Raw genomic sequence first — 12702 nt, forward strand, 5'->3', positions numbered from 1 at the left:
GCACCGCAAGTTACACTAGCAAGCATTGGCAAAGATTAGAGAAGTGGGAATCCTCACCTCTGGTGGGAATTTAAATAGTACAGTCTCTTTGGAAAGCAGTTTGGCATTCTTACCTCTTGCCAAGACCAGCTCAGCAGATAAGGGCTGAAGAATGGGCACTGTAAAACTTAAGAAGTTAACGTAAAATAAGACAGAGAGATATTTATCTTAAATCAAAGATGGGAACAAGGGGACTCAAGGTCAGGGACCAAGAGCACTACCTCAAGACACCACACTGCTTTTATTGTGCTCTTTAGGATTAGGTCAAGTGAGGAGGGTGCTGTAGGTGCAGGATATAGTTCTTTTATTATTTTAAAAGTCACATAGCTGGTAGTCAGTTAAGCTTTTACTCTGACCTTTAGGCATTTAACAATCATTAGCATTGAGGAAGCCTGGCATTAGCTATCTATGCATAGCATCTAGAGAATCACCACTGTGCTTCTGCAAATGGCATGCCTATCTGCAGCAACCAGGCATGCCTAGGTTTGCACCTGTTCTCCTTGCTGATGCATATCCTGCTAACAACCCCTCATAAACCCCTTAGGGCCATGAGGCTCAGCTTCCTCTTATTCTTAACAGGACATATTATGCTGTGCAAACGGCATGCCTATCTGCACAGGTCCTGCATGCCTAGACGAATTATGTCCTTGTTCAGCTGACCACATGCATAACTTATGCCTTTAAGCCTTTGTTCTTAAGCTTAAGTTATTTACCAGGACTGCAACTGTTTTTCGAGTAGGAATTTAGAGTAAAGGTACAGCAGGACAAGATGGAGTTTTCAGCATAGAAAATAGAAGCAGAGAGGCTAAGAAAAGATTGTAGAAACATGTCTCCCGACAACCTCTAGATATCTACCTAAAGTAATGAAAGTCTGAGTCCTCTCAAAGACTTGTCCATGAATGCTCATAGCATCATCATTCACCATAGTCAAAAGTGGGAATAAGTCAAATGGCTATCAAATGGAGAATAGATGAAATGTGCTGTATTCGTACAATGGTATCTTATTCAGAAATAAAAATGAACAAGATATTAATACATGTTGCAACATGAATGAACATCTGTGTCCAGAAAAGACAAATCAATATAGGCAGAGGGTATGTGCTTTTACTTTCTTAATATGTGCCTAGGTCTGGGGCATGGGAACGTGGATTAATCATTTTCATTACCTGCTCTATTTTGCTTATGTTGGTTAGAAGTAAAGTATTCTCATGCGTAACAAAGTGCTTGGACCAAGATGCAAAGAGAAAGAGTTTCAAAAATGCCTGAAAACCCCAGATTCATATTCTCAACCGAGGTTGGAACAGATATTTTATGTGTGCAATAAAAATATGCCAATTTCTTGGAAAAGGAAAATTACACTAGTTGAAAGAAGAAATGTAGTGAAGGTCAAATTTTAAGTGCAGAAAATTCGCTTAATTGAATGGGAGTTCAGAAATTTTCAAAAATGATGTTACAGGCTTATAGACTATGACGATTTTAAAGACTTGATTCAGTTTCAAATTGCTATAAAGAATATTTGAACAGATTTCCATTTCTACAACATTTGTAAGAGAACATTTATTTTGCCTTACTCTCTCTTATATTGAGCATTCTCCCATTTTTAAACTTTTGCTTTTTATGAATCAGTGTCTTATCTTTTCTATAAACAAGTTTTTTTTTTTGTCTGTTCTAATAGGATGTTTTCACTGTTATGAATTATTTTCACTAATTTCACTAATATATGAAAAAACAGAAAAATTCACAAATCACACATGCACAGCCTGATGAATACTAACCAAGTGACCACACTATGGAATCAGCACTAAAATCAGTAAGCAGAATAATACCAAAACTCTGGGAATAGTCTTCTTGCCTGACTGGTACTATAATCACTTTCCTTCTAAACCAATAGATTAACTTTATCATCTGTTGATCTTATGTAATGAATCCTGAATAAGTGATGACTTTTTTCCACTGAGTACTATTGCTTCTGAGATTCATGTATGTTTTCCATATAGTTCAAATTCATGCATTCCTATTGATGCCTGTCAGTTTTTTCGTTTCTTTTTCTTCCTTTTTTTTTTTTTTTTTTTTGTTGTTGTTGTTGTTGTTGGTTTTTAGGGCCACACCCATGGCATATGTGAGTTCCCAGGCTAGGGGTTGAGTCAGCCTATGCCACAGGCAGGGCAACGTGTGATCCGAGCTGTGTCTCTTACCTACAACACAGCTCACAGCAATGCCAGATCCTTAATGCGCTGAGCCAGGCCAGGGATCGAGCCTGCATCCTCATGGATACCAGTCGGGTTCATTACCACTGAGCCACAGTGGGAACTCCTAAATCAGTTTCTTATATGAAATTCAAAATTTGCTCATTTGTTTCACTCTTCATGGACAGTGATTCATGGTTCATGGACAATGAGTTGTTTATATTTGTTTACCCTGTGGAAGGTGGCGCCTTGAAATGTTTCAGTGTAAATTTATTAAATTTTTCTTTTAATTTTCTTCCTCTGCTTTTATGCTTCATAAGTTTTTCTCTCTTTGGGAATTATAAACAGATTTACCTATATTTTTCTAGTTATTCAAAATAATTTAACTGCATGTTAAATGCATGTTGAATTAGTTAACTGAGTGATATGTTATGGTACAACTATTTTTTCCATCCAAATTGTTAAGCACTTGGGCCATTAAATGATTAATCCTCCTCTGAACCTTTGATCTGTAGTGTAAACTTTGTGATCTGGTAAACAGATGCATGTGTGTGTGTGATTTCTCTATTTATATGACATGCACAGTTGATTTTGATCCAACAAAGTGACAGTTAAATTAGAAGAATGAAAGGATGTTTTACATTTGATTGATCCTCAATTCAATTGTAGATAATAATAAATACATGCTAAAGAAAACACTCATCAGATATTTACAATATGTGTTGCATGTTTTCTTTCCTTCACATCTTTATACAGGCCAATATAGCAGAGTATCTCCCACATCATTTTTATTATTGAAATGTCAAAGCTTCATTAAACAGATGGCCATGAAGTGAAGTATAGTTTACTCACCTTTTTATTAATAAAGTTTTATAGTTAACATTTGTATGAAAAACAAATTAATGTGTATATTAAAATATACTCTCTAGTTAGTCAATTTTTTACGTGATTTTTTGCACTGAATCTACTCCTAATATATGGCCTAGATGAACTTCAAAGGAAAATCTTTCATCTCCCTTTGGAACACTCTGTCAAAACTTTCATTTTGCTCCACAGTCAAGTGATACTTCCAGTCTCTTGGGGCATAGGCATGTAGATAGCACTTGGGTGAGGCACTATCTGGGCCAAAGCCTCCTCCAACCCACTCTAATCTCTTTCCAACTCACTTTGATGTCTTCTCAAAAATTCTGTTTGTTCTCCATGGGATTTGATACTTTACTTTTCCTTATACAGGGATGAGCTAAGAAACAAACTTAGGAACAAACTTCGAATGTGGTAACACAGGAAAGAGAGTTAGACTTCCACCATCCTGTTCTGTTAGACTTCCACCATCCACTACCATTAAGTTATAAACTTTTTTAGAAGGATAAACAAAAGTAATATCAATGAAGAGATTATAACATTTAAACATATTTTATGAAATGCCATGCACCACACTTAGCAAACCATCAATCTTGTAATATCCTTAATAATACTCTTCAAAGTAAGTACTTCTTCATTTTTAAAACTGAAAAAAAAAAAAAAGACCCAAAGTTTTACAAGGAATGAATTCAAGCTCACAGAAGATGCCCATGTCTCTTGGGAGTTTTACTTGCTGGAAGGTTGAAACCATCATTAAGACCCTTTTTGAATGAAGAATAATAATTTGACATCTTTAGCTATCAGGATTTCTTGTGTACCATTATTACTGGCATTAGAAGAGCTAGTGAGCTTGTATGAGCATGAGAAATACGTAATATGTCAGCTATTTGAGAAATGTGACAATTGATGACAAATATGATGAAAAATAATGATTTTTTTTTTTAAATATCAGTGTTAGAGTTCCCGTTGTGGCTCAGTGGTTAACGAATCTGACTAGGAAACATGAGGTTGCAGGTTCAATCCCTGGCCTTGCTCAGTGGGTTAAGGATCCAGTCAGCGTTGCCATGAGCTGTGGTGTAGATTGCATATGCGGCTCAAATCCTGCATTGCTGTGGCTCTGGTGTAGGCTGGTGGCTACAGCTCTGATTCGTCCCCTAACCTGGGAACCTCTATATGCCACAGGAGTGGCCCAAGAAATGGCAAAAAAAAAATTAGTATCTCCAGTAACTTCAATAAAATCTTGACATAATTAAGAATTAATCAATGTCTATCATCAGGATGCTAAGTTATGAATATATTAGGAATAAATATGAATAAAGTAGCAAAGTTCAAATTATACTTTAGAATTATATACATTATAAAAATTAAGTAAAAATGAACTTAAGGAGCATAAGAAGGAACATGTATTTATTCTTAACAAACTTTGGCAAGTTATTGGAGCACAGGAGAAACTTACTGCATGCTGTGGAATAATTGATTTCATAGTTTATTGGGTTAATGAGGTATCAATCCACTTGTTTTACAGTGAAGAAATCTGAACCTGAGGAAAGAATAGTAACCTAAAATCCCCCGTGCCCCCTGCCCCCGCCCAATAGCAAAGTACATATTGACTTTACTTCTAGAGTTTTCTAGGAGAAATAAAGGAAAACAGGAATTGGAACCCTCCTGGTCCCATGTATTCTTTGGCTATAAGTAAGACTTGTTAACAAATTTTAGTGTTGGCTCACATGGACCAGAAAGAAGGAATCTGGATACTTACTAGTCAGGCTTGAATGTCACTCTGTGTACCGAAGTTCTGTTCTGTTTTCTCTAGGGCTCAAGTGCTTATACCTGGAGACATGTTACAGGCCATTCCTTGCTCAGTCTAAGTGCCAAGAACCCAAGGCAATTCTCAATACTTTTGCCTCTTTAACCCACTGATGATCACCTTTGCACCTGAAATGTCCCTTGTTCATTCCTATTCCAACTTCATATCTTAGAACACGATCATAATTACCTAGCAGATCATGTTCTGAAATATAGCCTGATTCACAAGAGCATCCAGATCCTCTTCACTCAGTTCTTTTTCAAGAAAACTGCTGATTTTAAGTGCAGAACTTCTGAGATCCTGAAAAGAATGTGAGTAGGAGAAACTATCCCATCTATAAGGAACACCTGAGGCAAAGCCCAAATATTTTTATATTGTTGTAGAAAATTGAAAGTGCTTGGGCTTTTTCTAAGTTTTGACAAGGATCTATTACTTACTCCTTCTATTAAAATGACTGCTCTTGTTTTCGGCTTATTGGAACTTGCAACTGTGTGATTTCGTAAGGCTAGCTCACCTTTATTCACTCATTCAAACAATACTTTTTAGATTATCATGTATATTTCAGAAACTGTACTGAGTTCTGCAGAATGTGACAAGATCAATGATGTGCCATCTGTGCCTGGTAAGAATCCACGATTCATAAAGGAATGAATAAAGCAAGTCATTAAATGCAATGTGCACAGAAAAGCAAAGCCTGTGTCTTGATGGCTTCACTAGTGACTTCTACCAAAGATTCAAAGAATTATCGCCAATTCTCCCTATACGCTTCCAGAAAATTGAAGAGGATGGAAGACTTCCAAATGCAGTCACTCAGGCCAGCATTAACTTAATGCTAAAGCAAGGAAAATACTGCAAGGAAGTAAAACTAAAGACTAATGTCAATTATGAAATGTAAGTTGCAACGTTCCTCAACTAACTAGTAGCAAAATGAATTCAAAACATCTTAAAAGGATTATACAACAGGACCCTCATGGATTTACTCTGGATATGCAAAGGTAGTTCAAAATTTGAAAATGAATTAATATATTATCACATTTGGGGAATGAAGGGAAAAACCCACGTGATCATAATTTTGCATATAGAAAAAGTATATGATAATATCCAGCACATTTTCATGATAAAGAACACTAACTGAATTAACAAAATATAGATTGAAACTAACTCAGCATTGGAAGGCCGTACATGAAATACCTACTGCTAATCTCATAATCAGTGGTGAAAGACTGAAAGATTTTCCGCTAAGATCAGGAAGAGGCAAGGATTCCCATTCTCGCCATTTCTGTTCAGCATAGTAACATATATAGTCCTAGGCAGAGCAATTAGGCAAGAAAAAGAATAAAATCATCCAAACTGTAAAGGAAGAGGTATAATTATCTCTGTGCACAAATACCGTAATTTCAAGCATAGAAAACCTTAAAGAGTCTGGGAATCCCAGCAGCCATGTTGGTGGGAGTGGACACTAGAGCGAGCAGAGTGATTGGGGAGCTTGCCTGCTGCCACACCATGGGGGGAGGCATCAAGGCCAAGTGCCCACCCAAGGGCAGCCTGACCACTGCTGTGGGTTGTGTCATGGCATCTCTCCTTCACCTGCTTCCCCTGATTCTAGGAGACTGTTTTCAATGGGATGTCTCTTTTTATCAAACAAGTTTGCCATTGGTAGTCTAATATTTTATTGGCTCTATTGGTTATTTTCTTTAGCCAGGTCTAGTAAACTCTCAGTTTCCTTTATCTTTAAAACTATTTAGATTAAGCAGATTATTTCACATTCTTTAGATTTCATTTCATTAGTTTCACAGAATTTCCATTTTTTTCTACATTTTCATCATCACATCCCATCTTTTGCCTCTCTTCTCTTCCATTTGTCTTACATGCAGCACACATACCTCTTCTGATCAGCTTCAAAGGGGGAATATGAGGGGACATGTGAGTATTGGACTTCAATCTGGGGGAAATCCTGACTCTGCCCCTTATTAACTGTGTAGTCTTGGTCTTAGTGCGTATCTAATGATGGAAGAGATATTCATATATCTAGGTATGAGAAAGTTATTCTGGCTTATACTTGAATTGGTTTGAACTTTATGCTGACTAGAACAGCATGTCCTGTGGCCTATCATACACACACACTGTGCATTTGCTCTAACCATTAAAGAAAAGGGTGCATTGTCCAAGAGTAAAGAATATCCATTTTGAAGATAGAGATAAAGGCTTACTTTCCTAGGGTGCCAATGCTTGTACTTCTTTGATGCTAGGGCTCCCTTCCCAGGTGCCACAACCATACTGACTGGATAAGTGCTAATCTTTCTTTCTTGAAACCTTGAAGGAATGTACGCCTTTCATGTTTGATGGTCTTTGTTCTGACAAGACTAAAACTGTACTGAAAACCCTGCTTCTCTGAAGAAGTTCCTCAGAACTAACTGAGAGGCTATCTCCTGGGCTAGAGTGCTCAGTCTGGTATAAACAAAACTCTCCTGTATTCTTATCATAGATTGTTTACTGACTACTTGTAATAACACCAGGAACTTATTTCCATCTTTAAAGTGGGAGTCATGACATTCACTGCATAAGGGTATTGTAATATTCAACTGAATGAAGTATGCCAACTCCCCTTGCTTATTGCGGGTGCCCTTGATGGCGCTCAGATCCAGACATGGTGATCAAGGGCAAAACATGTCCAAGGATGTCAAGGCATTTTACTCCTAAATTTTGGCTAATTTTACAGGGAAGAGCTTTCCTGCAGGTTGTATTGTCTCAACATTTAATTGGCTGCTCTGTGTGAGTGTTGTCCCCTTTGGGATGCTAGGGGTTAACCAGATGTAATCTGGCCTTGGAGGTGTTGCAGAATGGGCTTCTACCTCATGAGAGGTTGAATTAGAGACCTGTAGGTTCTCTCTCAGCATCTAGAGTTTGGACCTGAGCTGCAGCCTCTGCTTCAAGGTTCTTCTTGTACAATCATTGTACTTTATCAAAATTAGGAAGTTGACATTGGTACGATACTGTTACCTCGAAATCAGAAAAGTATTCATTGTCCCCAGTTTTCACATGCACTTGTTTTGAGGGGCAGGAGGCAATTATACTTCTGTGAAAGTTTATCCTGCATTGCTTCATGTAATCATCAGCACAATCAGGATACAAACTGTTCTCTCACCACAAAGAAACTTCCTTGTGGTGCCCATTATTATTGCTTCCCTTCCCCAGCTTTCATACCTGGGTCTCACTGATCCGTTTGCATTCCCAATAATTTTTAATAACTCAGTAAATCTTATTATATTTATAGTTGTACAACCATCAACACAACCCAATTTTGCGACATTTCCATCCCAAACCCCCAGTCCACCCCTCTCTCCCCACACCTGTCCCCTTTGGTAACCTTATGTTTTTCTAACTCTGAGTCCATTTCTGTTCTGCAAATAAGTTCATAATTATCATTTTCTTAGATTCTACATCTAAGTGTTACCATGTGATGCTTGTCTCTCACTGTCCGATTTACTTCAGTTATTGTGATAATCTCTGGATCCATATTGCTGCAAGTGCCATTATTTCGTTCCTTTATATGGTTGAGTAATATTCCATTGTGTATATGAAGCAAATCGTCTATATCCACTGCTCTGTTGATAGACATTTAGGTTGCTTCCATTGTCTTAGCTAGTGTAAATAGTGCTGCAGTGAACGTTGGGATACATGTATCCTTTAGAGTCATGGTTTTCTCTGGATAGACGCCCAGGAGTGGGATTGCTGGATCAAATGGTAATTCTATGTTTAGTTTTTTGAGGAGCCTCCATCCTCCTTTCTGTAGTTGTTGCACAAATTTACATTGCCACCAATAGCATAGGAGGGTTCCCTTTTCTCCAAACCCTCTGCAGCACTTATTGTTTGTAGACTTTTTGATGATGGCCATTCTGGCTGGTGTAAAGTAGTGCCTCATAGCAGTTTTGATTTGCACTTCTCTAATGATTAGTGATGTTGAACATCTTGCCATGAGTTATTTTGTTTTGTTTTACTTTGCCATCTCTATGTCTTCTTTTGAGAAATGCCTGTTTAGCTCTTTTTTCCCTTTTTTAAAGGGATTGTTTTGTTTTGTTTTTTCTCATATTGAGCTGCAGGAAGTGCTTATATATTTTGGAGATTAATCCCTTGTCAGTCGCTTCATTTGCAAATATGTTCTCCCTTTTCACTGGTTATCTTTTTTTCTTGTTTAGGGTTTCCTTTGCTGTGGACAAACTTTTAAGTTTAATTAGGTCCCATTTGTTTATTTTTGTTTTTATTTTTAATACTGTAGGAGGTGGATCTGAAAGGATGTTTCTGTGGTTTATGTCAGAGAAGGTTTGGCCTGTGTTTTCCTCTCAGTGTTATGGTGTCTAGCCTTATAGTTAAGTTTTAATCCATTTTGAGTTTATTTTTGTGTATGGCATTAGGGGTCTTCTTATTTTATTCCTTTACATTTAGCTGTCCAGTTTTCCTAGCACACATTATTGAAGGGACTATCTTTTTGCTGTTGCATATTCTTACCTATTTTATTGTAGATTAGTTGACCGTAGGTCTGTGGGTTTAATTCTGGGCTCTCTATCCTGGTCCACTGATCAATGTCTCTGTCTCTGTGCCAGTACCATACTGTTTGGGTGACTGTAGCTTTGTAGTATAGCCTGAAGTCAAGGAGCCTGGTTCCCTCAGCTCCATTTTTCTTTCTCAGGCTGTCTGTCTTTGACTATTCTGGGTCTTTTGTGCTTCCAAAGAAACTTTAAAAGATTTTGTTCGAGTTCTGTGCAAAATGCCATTGGTAATTTGATAGGGATTGCATTGACTCTGTAGATTGCCTTGGGTAGTAGAATCATTTTGACAATATTGATTCTTTCCAATCCAAGAACATGGTACATCTTTCCATCTGTTTGTGTCATCTTTGATTACTTTCATCAGTGTCTTATATGTGAAAATCCTCAGCAAAATACTAGCAAACCAATTCTAGCAGTACATGAAAAGGATTGTACACCACGATCAAGTGGGATTTATCCCTAGGATGTAGGAATTTTTCAATATCCACAAATCAATCAGTGTTGTATGCCACATTTACAAACTGAAGACTAAAAACCATATGATCTTCTCAATAGATGCAGAGAAAGACTGACAAAATCCAATGCCCATTTCTGATGAAAACCCTCCAGAAAGGGGTTTTCAGAGTATAGGTGCTTTGCCTCTTTAGGTAGGTTTAGTCCTAGATATTTTCTTCATTTTGATGCGACAGTAATTGGGATTGTTTCCCTAATTTCTCTTTCAGATCTTTCATTGTTAGTATAAAGAAATAGAATAGATTTCTGTGCATTAAATTTGTATTCTGCAACTTTACCAAATTCATTGATGAGCTCTTATTAATAGTTTTCTGGTAGTGCCTTTAGGATTTTTTATGTCTAGTATCATATCGTCTGCAAACAGTGAGAGTTTTACTTCTTCCTTTCCAATGTGGATTAATTTTCTTTTTCTTCTCTGGTTGCTGTGGCTTGGACTTCCAAAACTATGTTGAATAGAAGTGTAAAGAGCGGATATCCTTGTCTTGTTATTAATCTGAGGGGGAATTCTTTTAGCTATTCACCATTGAGAATAATGTTAGTCGTGGGTTTGTCATAAACGGCCTTTACTATGTTGAGGTAGGTTCCCTCTATGCCCATTTTCTGGAGGGTTTTCATCAGAAGTGGGCATTGGATTTTGTCAGTCTTTCTTTGCATCTATTGAGAGGATCACAGGGTTTTTATTCTTCAGTTTGTTAATGTGGTGTATAACACTGATTGATTTGTGGATATTGAAAAATTCCTACATCCCTGGGATAAATCCCACTCGATCATGGTGTACAATGCTTTTCATGTACTGCTAGAATTGATTTGCTAGTATTTTTCTGAGGATTTTCACATATATGTTCCTCAGGGATATTGGCATGTAATTTTCTTCTGTTGGGGTATCTTTGTCTGGTTTTGGTATCAGGGTGATGTTGGCCTCATAGAATGAGTTTGGGAGTGTTCCTTCATCTGCAATTTTTTTGGAAGAGTTGCAAAAGGATAGGTGTTAACTCTTCTCTAAATTTTTGATAGAATTTGTGTGTGAATCCATCTCGTCCTGGACTCGGGTTTGTTCGATGTTTTTTAATCACAGTTTCAGTTTCACTGCTTGTCATCAGTCTATTCATCGTTTCTATTTCCTCTTACTTTAGACTTGGAAGATTCTGCATTTTTAAGAATTTGTCCATTTCTTCTGGTTGTGCATTTTATTGGCATAGGGTTGCTTGTAGTGTGATCCTTTGTATCTTTGTGACGTCTGTTTTACCTTCTCCTTTTTCCTTTCTAATTTTACTAGTTTCAGTCCTCTCTCTCTCTCTCTCTCTCTCTCTCTCTCTCTCTCTCTCTGAGTCTGGCTAGGGTTTTATCAATTTTGTTGATCTTTTCATACAACCAGCTTTTAGTTTCATTGATCTTTTCTATGATTTTCTGTGTTTCTATTTTATTGATTTCTGCTCTGATCTTTAGGATTTCTTTCCTTCTGCTAACTTTGGTTTTTGTCTCTTGTTCTCTCTCTAGTTGCTTTAGGGGTCAATTTAGGTTGTTTATTTAAGATTTTTCTTGTTTTCCTGAGGAAGGCTTGTGTTGCTATGACCTTCCCGCTTTGAACTGCTTTGCTGAATCCCATAGGTTTTGGACTGTTCTCTATTTGTTGTCATTTGATTTTAGGGTTTTTTTTTAATTTCCTCTTTGGTTTCTTCAGTGATCCATTGGTTTTTTAGAAGTATGTTGTTTAGTCTTCATGTGTTTGTATTTTTTGCAGTTTTTTCTCTTCTTGTTGATTTCTAGTGGTATAGCACTGTGTTTGGAAAAGATGCTTGGTATGATTTCAATTTTATTAAAGTTACCGAAGCTTGATTTGTGGCCCAGAATGTGACCATTCCTAGAGAATTTTCTGTGTGCATTTGAGAAAAATGTGTAGTCTGTTGCTTTTGAATGGAATGAACTCTAAATATCTATCAAGTCCATCTGGTCTGATGCTTCATTCGGGACCTGGGTTTCCTTGTTGATTTTCTGTCTGGATGATCTGTCTATTGCTGTAAGTGGGGTGTTAAATATCCCACTCTTACTGTGTTATTATCATGTCTCCTTTTAAGGTTGTTAGCAGTTGCCTTATATATTGAGGTGATCCTATGTTGGGTGCATATATATTTATCATTGTTATCTCTTCTTCATGGATTGGTCCTTTGATCATTATGTAATGCCCTTCCTTGTGTCTTATAATATTCTTTATGTTAAGGTCTATTTTGTCTGATATGAGTATTGCTGCTCCAGCTTTCTTTTGATGCCCTTTTCATGAAATGTTTTCTTTCATCCTCTCACTTTCAATTTGTATATGTCCCTAGAATCTAAGTGGGTCTCTTGAAGACAGCACATACATGGGTCTTTTTTTTTTTTTTTTTTAATCCATCCAGCCAGTGTGTGTTTTTTGGTTGGGGCATTTAGTCCATTTACATTTAAGGTAATGAATGATATGTATGTTATAATTGACATTTTATTAATTGTTTTGGATAGTTTTCATTAGTCTTTTTTCTTGCCTTCTCTTGTTCTCTTCTGGTTTTATGAATATCTTTAGTTTTGTGTTAGGATTGCTTTTTCTTATTTGTGTGTGTATCTACTGTAGATTTTTGATTTGCAGTTACAATTTTGATCATGAGTGGAATTCCACTGTGCATCCACTAGAGGTTTTTCATCCATTCAGCTGTTAATGACGTTTTAAAATAGTTTCTTCCGGAGTTCCCATCGTGGCGCAGTGGTTAACGAATCTGAC

At 37.0% G+C, this 12702-nt stretch overlaps 2 protein-coding genes across 11 annotated transcripts in view; both read left to right on the forward strand.

Annotated features, from left to right (window-relative positions):
• Positions 1–12702, forward strand: part of PHF3 (PHD finger protein 3) — a 1103753-nt gene that overhangs the window by 806021 nt on the left and 285030 nt on the right. The gene's annotated exons all lie outside the window — the stretch shown is intronic.
• ZUP1 (zinc finger containing ubiquitin peptidase 1) overlaps positions 1–12702 on the forward strand; it is a 106129-nt gene that overhangs the window by 57444 nt on the left and 35983 nt on the right. Inside the window, exons 13-14 of one of the 10 annotated variants that reach the window (XR_014806633.1) lie at positions 5459–5515; positions 5666–5784. The exons of 6 other annotated variants lie outside the window; for them this stretch is intronic. The gene's annotated coding sequence lies outside the window, so the exon portion shown is untranslated. Of the gene's footprint in view, positions 1–1714; positions 2939–5458; positions 5889–12702 lie in introns of those variants that run through there. 3 more of the 10 variants (XR_014806757.1, XR_014806710.1, XR_014806746.1) reach the window with 3 other exon arrangements.

This window comes from Sus scrofa, chromosome 1 (assembly GCF_054392235.1).
Source record: "Sus scrofa isolate SSC_HxYL_T2T_F1_AM1 chromosome 1, Sscrofa_HxYL_maternal_Yorkshire_Landrace_v2.0, whole genome shotgun sequence".
NCBI classification, from domain to species: domain Eukaryota; kingdom Metazoa; phylum Chordata; class Mammalia; order Artiodactyla; family Suidae; genus Sus; species Sus scrofa.